The sequence below is a fragment of the Pteropus alecto genome, unplaced genomic scaffold (genome assembly GCF_000325575.1).
Source record: "Pteropus alecto unplaced genomic scaffold, ASM32557v1 scaffold276, whole genome shotgun sequence".
Taxonomy (NCBI): Eukaryota; Metazoa; Chordata; class Mammalia; order Chiroptera; family Pteropodidae; genus Pteropus; species Pteropus alecto.
This window is the reverse complement of record NW_006438074.1, coordinates 1,178,425-1,188,373: the sequence shown is the minus strand read 5'-3', so window position 1 is coordinate 1,188,373 and position 9,949 is coordinate 1,178,425. Positions and strand designations below refer to the sequence as shown.

At 39.8% G+C, this 9,949-nt stretch overlaps 1 pseudogene; it reads left to right on the top strand.

The window, feature by feature from the left end:
* The first annotated feature begins 1,732 nt into the window (after window positions 1-1,732).
* On the top strand, window positions 1,733-1,851 carry LOC112482465 (annotated as a pseudogene).
* The last annotated feature ends 8,098 nt before the right edge of the window (window positions 1,852-9,949 follow it).

Sequence of the window (9,949 nt, the reverse complement as noted above, 5' to 3'; positions counted from 1 at the left end):
AAGACAAGGAATGTAGTTTGAATAGCTACAACATACAGAAAATAGGAGTTCTGAAGAAGGAAATGAGGAAACAATATTTGGAGAAATAAATAGCAGAGATATTTTACACGATTGAAAAAATAGAAGAGTCCTTATACCAAAGGAGCATTCTGAGTGTTAAGGTGAATAAATAAAGAAAGCTCATGCCTACCAGACACATTGAAGTAAAACTACAGACAACTATCAATACAGAGAACTTGGAAATTTCTAGAGACAATATATATGTTATATTGTCAATGTAGTAGATTTTTTTATAACAGAGTCATAATAACAGAGTCAAAAAATCCTCTAAAAGAAATATTAAAGGATGTTATTCACTAAGAAGAAAAGTGAACCCAAGGCATGAAATATAAAAAATAATATTAAAGCAGGAATTGATAACATTTATTAGTAAGTTTAATTAACTATTGACCTTAACGGCATACACATTGATTTTTTTTCTAATTTAAAATAGGATACAATTTGAGCTCTACACAGCAATAATAAGATGGGGAAAGGAATAGCATGTTCAATCTTTATGAGGCCTACACAATAGTAAAGCGAAGGATGGAAATTCTAAATAACTTTAGCCTTTGTCAGAAAAGTTTATGGTTAAATATGTATGCTTAAAAAGTTAAAGGGAACCACTGAAATTAACAAATAAAGTTGTATTTGTTAAAATACTCTAAGTATATGGAAACTTTATTAATACGATAGAAGGCAGAAAAGAAAAAAATTATAAAGCAAAGAAAAAAAATCATGGCAAGGAAAAAACCCAAAATAAGAAGGCAGAAGTTCAAATAGATCAAAATAAATTTAAAGGGATTACATTTATTTAGTAAAAATGGTTATCAAAGTGGATATCACAAAACTCCAGCTATATATGTCTTACAGGATTCGCAATTAAAACAAAATCAAAAGATAAAGTTTGAATATAAAGGAATAAAAAAGATGTACCATGTAATAATAATAGAAAGAAATCTGGTATAGCAATATTTTTATCAGACTAAATAGAATTTAAGGTAAAAAAGTACTACATAATAATAGAAGAATCTACCAAGATGTATCATTCATGAACCTGATAGCACATGCATCTAACAGTATAACTCTGAAAACTACAAAGCCAAAGATGAGAGGATTATAAGGGGAAATCAACAAAACTATAATCATAGTGTAGATTACTGAGAGCAGATAAAATGAAAACTTAGCAAGAATTTAAAAGGTTTGTACAACAACAAATCTACTAGATATGAAAAATCTACTAGATACTGACTATAATGCAATTAAATTTGAAATTAACAATAAAAAGAAGTTAAAAACAATGCTAACTACAACATATGCTTGGAAACTAGTAAAACAATCTTCTAAATAACTCATAGGTTAAAGAGGAGTTCACATTATAAATGATAAATTATTTAAAAATAAATGACAATGAAAGTAGTGGGTCCAAAAAAAATGCTGTTAAGGATATTTATGGGATAACTGGCAAAATTTGAATAAGGTCTATAGATTATATAATAGTGTTATATTAAATTTCCTAATTTTGATAATTATACTGTGTTAGATTGAATGTCTTTGTTTTTTAGAAATATACACTAAAATATTTAGAAATAAGGGCATAAGAAACAATTCTCAAATGGATCAGATGATGATGATGATGATGGCAGTGGTGGTGGTGATAATATCCAGAGAAGAATAATAAAATGTTATCCCAATCTATGGCCATACCACCCTGAACATGCCCGATCTTGTCTGATCTCAGCAGCTAAGCAGGGTTGGGCCTGGTTAGTACTTGGATGGGAGACCACCTAGGAAGACCAGGTGCTGTAGGCGATTAAAAAGAAAAAAATGTTATCCCAGAATTGGTGAATCCGGGTGAAGGGTATACTGAATTTCTTTACACTATTTTTGTAAGTTTGAAATCATTTTAAAATGAAAAGTTTAAAAAAACTTGTAAGATGCAGTTAAAGCTAAAGGAGACTTTATTTTAAAAAAATAAATAGTTCTCTCTTTTAAGATAGATAGTGATTTTCCAGACTTAATTTCTCTTCTGAAGTTTTTGTTTCACTGATTGGTTAAAACAACAACCCGTTGTGTGAGAAAGCTGCATTCTTCTGCAAATGAGCAAAACAGAACACGATGCCTGTTGTGTATGAAACAGCATCTCATGGTTGCCAGCACCTTAGTTAGTTAGGCATTGCCTTGGGGATAAACATAGACTAGTGACTAAGCAGTGATGTCACAATTGTTTTAAATAAATGAACCAAAAAGGCAACTTGTGCCACATTCCAACTAGGTCATAAAACTTTATTTCAGAAGTGTTGACCCTAGGATTTCTCTAAGCCTTTTATAATACTTTGTTTTGGCTTCTCTCTCCATGCGCCATAACTCAGAACAGTAAAACTCAATCTCCTTTTAAAGATTTCCTGAGAAATTTACCTCTTAACTTCAGAAGAGTGCTGAAGTGTCAACACATTTCCAAGAGATTGTTTCCAGACACTCAGCATTATATAGAAGAGTTTTATGATGGAGGACAAGAGCAGGACTACAGTGACACTCTGTGGGATTGCCGAGGGGTAGGTGTGAGGGTGGAGGAAGGAGGAGAGAGAAGACAGAAAGGATCAGCTGTGGTTTAGAGAAGAGCTTAAAGACAGGTTTGGGAACTCTACCAGCTTCTACATGTTCGCAACATCTCTGTTACCAGAGCAATCTTTTTGGTGAATAAGGAGGGCCTCAGAAAGTTTGCAAGATGGAGAATAATTGCTAGTGAAGGAAGAGGTTCTAGATGTGTGATGTCATTGCTTTCTCGTTCAGTTGACTATAGTGGGCCTGATGGGGAGGGCCATGTAAATTGTTTGGGGACCTTACTCATTTTGCAGCAGACTCATTTTCAGGGCCTCTTTTGGTACATTACTCTCCCTAGTCTATCAGACTCAATCTTGGTCCTGTGTTACTTGACAAAGTCATAGCAACCTTTGGGTGAATGGCATTCACAGCATTTTGATGGCCAAAAGGAGACTAGCGAATTATGCCACTTCTGAAAAATTGCACAGTTTAGTTTTTTAATGAATTTTCCACCTCTACATTTTATGTCGAAATCTGTCTATTTTAATTAAAACTACTTCAGAAGACAGAACATGGGACTGATTCCAGAAGTTCACATTTCATTACTGGCAAGTATAGCAGCTCAAGAAATACTGGCAAATTTCTAAGCTGTGCCTAATAATCATCTCTTGGGGAGATGGCCATGCTATGGCGGGGTTCCAGTCCTGGTCCCGTTTCACCTGACCAAAAACCTATCACATCTGTTTCCTAGAGAAAACCTTTCCAGACTATGAATGGGTCCAGTTGAGAATTCCTAATCTACAAGGCGTAATTGTGATTACCTCTTTTCTAACTATTACTCCCCAAACTTTATAAGCTTTGAAGGAACAAGGAAGAAAAATCTGGCTGAATGAAAATATGTATCTCATAGAAGCAATCAGCGAGGGCTTTGGTAGAATTTTTTCTGGCCATACAAAGTTAGTGCTAGAAGACAGCAGTGTCAAAACTTCCTTTTAGCCCAAATTTTATAAAGATTCCCCACATGCTAAATAATAATAACAACTACAACAATAATAATAGTACAGCCCATCTCTACTCCTCCTCCCACTGAAGGGTTTCACTGAGCACTGTTGGGAAACCTCTAGCTTAAGAAAATGAGGTCCAGAGAAATTGAGAGCCATACCCCACGCATGCCAGCTAATTGGTGCCAGCACTAGGACCACAGCCCTTTCACCCACAGAAGCATTTGCTCATTGCCTGGAAGTCACTGAATCATGAAAAGGGGATGGCAGTAATTTTCTCTGCCCCCAGTAATTTTCAGTGTAAGAAAGACACTGTCAGAGTTAGCACACACACACACACAAATGTTTTTCAAGCTCTCCGAATATGGGCAACCAGGCTAAACACCTCACAGCAGTTATATTAATATGCAACAGACTATGCCTCCAGGGATTTGTATGACTTCTCCCCACCATGAGCTACAGGCTATGGAGGCTGTAAGAAAGCAAATAAGGCAGCATATGTGTATTCTTAGGAACCCGTAGATGGATCCCACAACCCATGGATGGATCTACTCTGACCAGGACTTAAATTAGGCATGCCATCACATAGTTTGGCAAGGATTTTGTTTCTTTGTTTTTTTTTTCCAGGGAGAATAGAGAGAAATGGTAGAAAGACACTACTTCAGGTAATAGCATGGTTATATTTATGTACTATTTTAAAACTTTGCACAGTTCGCCCACATACTGCAAATTAAATAAGTTTCACAATAACTCTGTGAGAGCATAGGAGCAATATTTTCTTTATTCTACAAACAAAGAAAGGAAGGAGAGGTCATGTGGTTTGCCCAAGGCTACTCCATCAGCTGGTGACAGATGGGATGATCAGTCAGTGACTGAAGGAGGAACACGCCATTATTTTCCATCAGACTCTAGACTGGATTCAGGCTCTGCCCAGCAAAGAACATGTCCTAGACTCAAACAGAGGGGCTGTTCTAATTTGGAAGAACAGAACAGAGAAGGCATTCTCATACTGCATGGATCAGAAAGAATAAAAACATAGAAAGATGATAACAGACATCACAGCTTTCCTTCTGACCTGTGTCTTCTTCAGAACTGTTTATAGTTGAGTTATATCCTAATACAGATTTGCATTTGGTGGATAAGTTCTGGCACCATAGATTTACATGTTCTTTGGAACCTATTTGCTAGTTGAAATTACCTTTTCCTATGAAGAATTTTAGGTCAGTTTAATTCACCCCCAAAGTAAGACTGAAAACATTTTTTAAATGAGGAGTGGACTTTGAAAGGAAAGATCTGTGGCAGTGCCAAAGCAAGCCCCAGGAGTGAGAGGACTGATTTGGCAGCTGTCAGGACAAATCAGCTCATGGAGTGAGAAGTGGGTTGAAGGGAGGGAGCTCGGTCTGCAAGGACAAAGCTGGGCACAAAGCTCCAATTTTTCAAGTTGCTTCTCTTCCTAGAGAAGCCACCCTTAAGACTCCACATGCTTTGCTACCACGTCTGATGGAGGCAGAATGCTACCTCTGGCACATAAGTCATTTCTAATTTTAGTGGCATTACCGGGGCCTGAAACATCCATGCTCAGAAGTCCTGAAATAACACAGGTTTATTCAGTGGCTTGACTGAGTGCTCCTGGAATTCCTTTAAAATGCCGAAGGATGGGTAACCCTGGGTTATTTCGGCACAGAGGGCTGGGGAAGGGCCCAGATACAAGCTGCTGACAATACAAATTTTGTAAAGCAAAACTAATGAACAAATGATTACTTTTCAGATCAAAACCTGTTGAGGATTAAGATGTCTTTTCGGCAATCCAGGGGTTATTCATAGGCTTGTTTCAACTATACCAGTAGTTTCAGGAAAAGGCAAGGTAGAACAGCCCATAAGTAAGCCAGCATCATCTACAAAGGATGTTCGTGGCTCAGGCAGAACCAAACTTGGTTAAAAATGCTTTTCAAATAAGGAATCACTTCGCACTCAAAGAGAGTTTCTGACTACTCTGGAAGGTGATCTTGGGAACTTATAAATCTTAGAATAAATATGACTATCAAAGAACAAATTCAAGTGTTTGGGGGAACATGAATTCATTTATTCTTTCTTTCCTTCTTCCTTCCTTCCTTCCTTCCTTCCTTCCTTCCTTCCTTCCTTCCTTCCTTCCTTCCTTCCTTCCTTCCTTCCTTCTTTCTAAGTTTCTTGGGTTCCTTCCTTCCTTCCTTCCTTCCTCTCTCTTTCTAAGTGACCCATATTAGAAGCCCTTGACAACATTCCCCAGGAGTACATGTGTGCAGGGAACTGGAAAGCTGTCCTTGGTACGGCAGCTGACTAGTCCATTGACCTCGGGCTAATCATTTAATTTGTGATTAGTAATTCATAGTCAAAGCCATGATTACGGTGATCCAACAGAAGTGAACCTGCCTGAGCATGGGCACACAAGGGTTATAATTTTAAGAATGTATTCCTTGGGAGTGGAGGCAAAATGCTGATGGACTTAAAGCAGCCTAGATTTGAACACCTTAGCAGTGACTATTACCAAGTTTCCCATACATTTCATCAAGGCCTCTGGGTTTTTCAGAGAGCCTGGGGAGGCATAACCCACTTCGGCTCAGGGGTATAGAAACAAGACTTGGGTGGTTCATTAGCCGCTACATGGGGGTGTTGGAAGAGACGTGAGTAATGCTGTTTTCATTCACCGTTGTCTCACCAGGGCAATCTTCTGGAAACATAAATTTAATGTTCCCATCCCTTGCTTATAATAGCTTTCTATGGTTCCAAAGCAAAGGACAAACTCCTCAATACTGCTTACACATCCCCACATGATCCAACCCCTGCTTACCTCTCCCAATCCTTGCTTTCCTTATTCCCTTTAATCCAGCCACAAGGACTTTATTTCGGTTCCTGCAATAATCAAATTCTTTCCATCTCAAGCACTCCTTTATCCCTCTTTACTTTTTAATTTCTATTTCTCTGTTAATGCTCAGCTCAAACGTTACCTTCTCTGAAAAGGCCTCCCGAACCTTCCCCTCCCCAGCTCCGTTAGATCAGATATAAACTCTTACAACGTTCTTGCAGGGCATCCTGTTTTCCTCTGGGGCCTTTATCACAGTTATAATTATATACTTACTTGTTTACTTATTGGATTAACTCCAGTCTATCCCACTAGATTATAAGCAAGGTCTATTTACCATTGTATCTCTAAAGCCTACCACAGTGCCTTGCAAGTAGCAGACACGCAATACAGAGATCACATTAGGATGAAAGTAACGTGAAGTAGAAGACAGCAACCTTACTATCAGAACACTGCTCTGATCTAGACCTGCAGGCCTTATTGGTTAATGGCCACTGACAGCCCAGCTAGCCAAACAACTGCTTTTGGAGGAGCATTAACACCTGTGAGTAAAACAAATTCATTTTTTTTCATTAGTTTTGGCTGTTTAAAACACTGGGGGAATTTGAGATGTACTCTCGAACTGCCCTGTTCACTTTCCTTAAGCACAGAGCCAGCCTGAACACATTCTACCACCTGCCCTGTCTCTGGGGAGTACACAGGGCAAAGTGAGGGAATCTGTGTGAGAACTCCTGCCAGACAATGAGATCCAACACAAGTAGATACTTACAAATATGCTGACAGTGGAGTTATGTCTCTTCAATGCACTGGAGGCAAAACCTTTGTTTTAAAAACAAAGAATTCATACAGAGCCAAGAATGTCCCTGAATCAATAGTCCTAACCCTTTCTCAATCTGCCTAATAGACCCTGGGTCTCAGATGAATGAGCCAAGGGTCTGCCACTTAGAGATTACTGTCTCTGTAAACCCAACTGATATTGATCAAGCACTGACTGTGTATAATAGGAGCCTGGGAGATAACAAAAGATGCAGAACATAAAAGGCTACTGATGAATCTGTGTAGATAGACAAGAATGAAATAATTGGAGAGTAATTCCAAGGTTACACGAAAACAGGAGTGTGATGGTATAGCATATTCTGCTCCTGAGAAATGAATTTCCCCTGCGTTAAGGATGAATTCCCTATGAACTGAGATCATTCATAAAGTCTTCCTGGAGGAAGTAAATTTGAGCTTTAAAGAAAAAAAAATTGGATTGCCCAGGAGAGCAGGGCAATGAATAGCTGGGCCCACAGTAACTAAGCTGCCTGGAGCTGAGAGTTTATGTTAGTGTTGTAATTTGGGATGCCTCTAAATCAACCATTTTGGGAAAAATAAATCCCTTCGTAGCATCTATAATAAACTGCCTGAAATCTACGTGTTGAGGGTGAAGTTTTGTTTTTCTTTTCAATTGGATGTTGGGCTGCTGTGCAGTCCCAGTGCCTCTCTGTTTCACTAACCCAAGACTCTTAGTAGTAATCACTTTGTCCCACCAGCTGAATCAGGGCCAAAAAGAAAAACTGTATAATCTGGACTGTACACTTTTGCTTACAGTTATTTCTCTTGGTTTGTGGAAACACTGAAGTCCCACTGAATTTTAAGCAGCTCTGTCCACTTAGGTACTCTGGACGAGAATAAAAGAGGCAAGAATAAAAGGCACAGGGCATGCCACAGCTGCAATTACTTTCAGCAAGGAGTCAGAGATTGGAAGTGAAGCTAAAACATCTTCAGCAACAGCATCTCTTTTAAGGCAAGCCATTTCCTCAGGGAGAGTTTGCAGCTCTGAGCAAAGGCAGGACAATAAAAGATCAAGGATGTCTTTCTAAGGCTGCAAACAGAGCAGCTGACACCTTGAAGTTGGTCTGCTTTTGACCTCTTTAAAAGCCAGGACAACAGCAAAGAGCCCACATTACATTTTTTAGAAGCGGGCCAAGCATCTCTTTTCTTAATCCATAAAACCCCCAGTATTTGTAGAGAACAGGCAGGGAGGGACATCCTGGGAGATCAAGCATCTGTCTCAGCAGGTGTCACTCAAGCCTGTCTTCCCCTGAGCAGTTTTCTGTACTTCTCTTACACCCTTCCCCTGTCTGTTTCACTCTGGAAGTAAAGTGTGTGCTCTCCTCACCTCCCATGCTTTCTGCACCTTCATTTCCAAAGGCAAGTGAAAATAGTACTGGGCTGTGCAAATCGGCAGCTCCAGGACATAATCCTCCCATTTTCCTTAAAGTATTTGGTAGTTAGACCTAGGAATTGATTCCAGCAGCAATGAGATCAGAGCTACTGCCAAAGCTAAAGCCAAATTGGATTTTGTTCAAGTGGGGGTCTCGTCATTTTCATCTCCAGATAGAAGACCTCTGTTTTCCCAGAAAATAAAATAATAGAAGTAACGCAAAATAGGTGACTCTGCAAATAGGTGGGTGAGGTGTTTGGTTGAGGTAGTGGGTGTCCATGGGTACTGGGTCCTCCTTGTAAGCATATCCATCATCTTCTGCAAGCAGAGCTTGGAGAAATTTTGTCCATTTGTTGTGGTTTTCCCAGGTGGGAGAAAGGGAGACTGGGATTCTACTAATGACCATTATCAGCAGACTTTGGGTCTCTCAAACTTTAACACATATGCAGACCTTCTCAAAATCTCTTTAAAATGCAAATCTCCTTTCATTCGGTCTGAGACAGAGCCTGCATTTCTACCAAGCTCCTTGTGATGTGGATGCCACTGGTCCCTTGCACATTTTGAGTAGCGAGAAGTTATATTTTTACTGACTACCCCTAGCTAGGCTATGAAATTTTATTGAAACAATGTGGTAGGAGTGAGCGCTGATTACTAGCCTCCTGAATCATCCATTGTTGGAGCTGTTTCTTGCAGTTACATTAAAAAGGTCCCTCCCCATAATTCCCCATTGCACAAGAAGCCCATTTGTAACAAGATACTGTGGGCAAGCAAGCCTCTATGCAAAACAGCTTTGGCTCTTTCTGCCCCCTGCCAGGTGGCTGCGGGTTGATGTTAGAGTAGAAAGCTTTATGTGGCAGTGCTGCTGGTGCTGATTCTGGAGGGGTGGGGCTTGCTTTGCTGCAGCAGCTTCAGCTCCTATTCCTGGCAGCAGGCCCCTCCCCCAAACCCCAGGCTTGTGGGAAGGATGAGGTGGTGGGAGAGAAGTTTCAGGCACGGTTCTGAAGACTGGGGGTATTATTTTTCACTTTTTCTGCTACAGGATGTTCCTCGCCTTTTATAAATATTTATAAAATTCCCTCTTGAGAGTGCCTAAGTGTGGGGGATGGTTAAGAAGGTGGTTGGAGGGAGAAAAGAGTAAAAAGGTGGTGGCAGTGGTGTATGAGGATTGGAAGGTGGGGCCTGGAGGGGAGGACACTGTGGGCTGGTTTCTGGCCAGTCTCCTAACCCACCAGAGGGGCAGTTGGACTAGATTAGAGACGTTAAATCAAGAGTCCGTGGTTTATCAGTAAATCCCTGCAGTTGTAAACAGTGTTTAGTCAG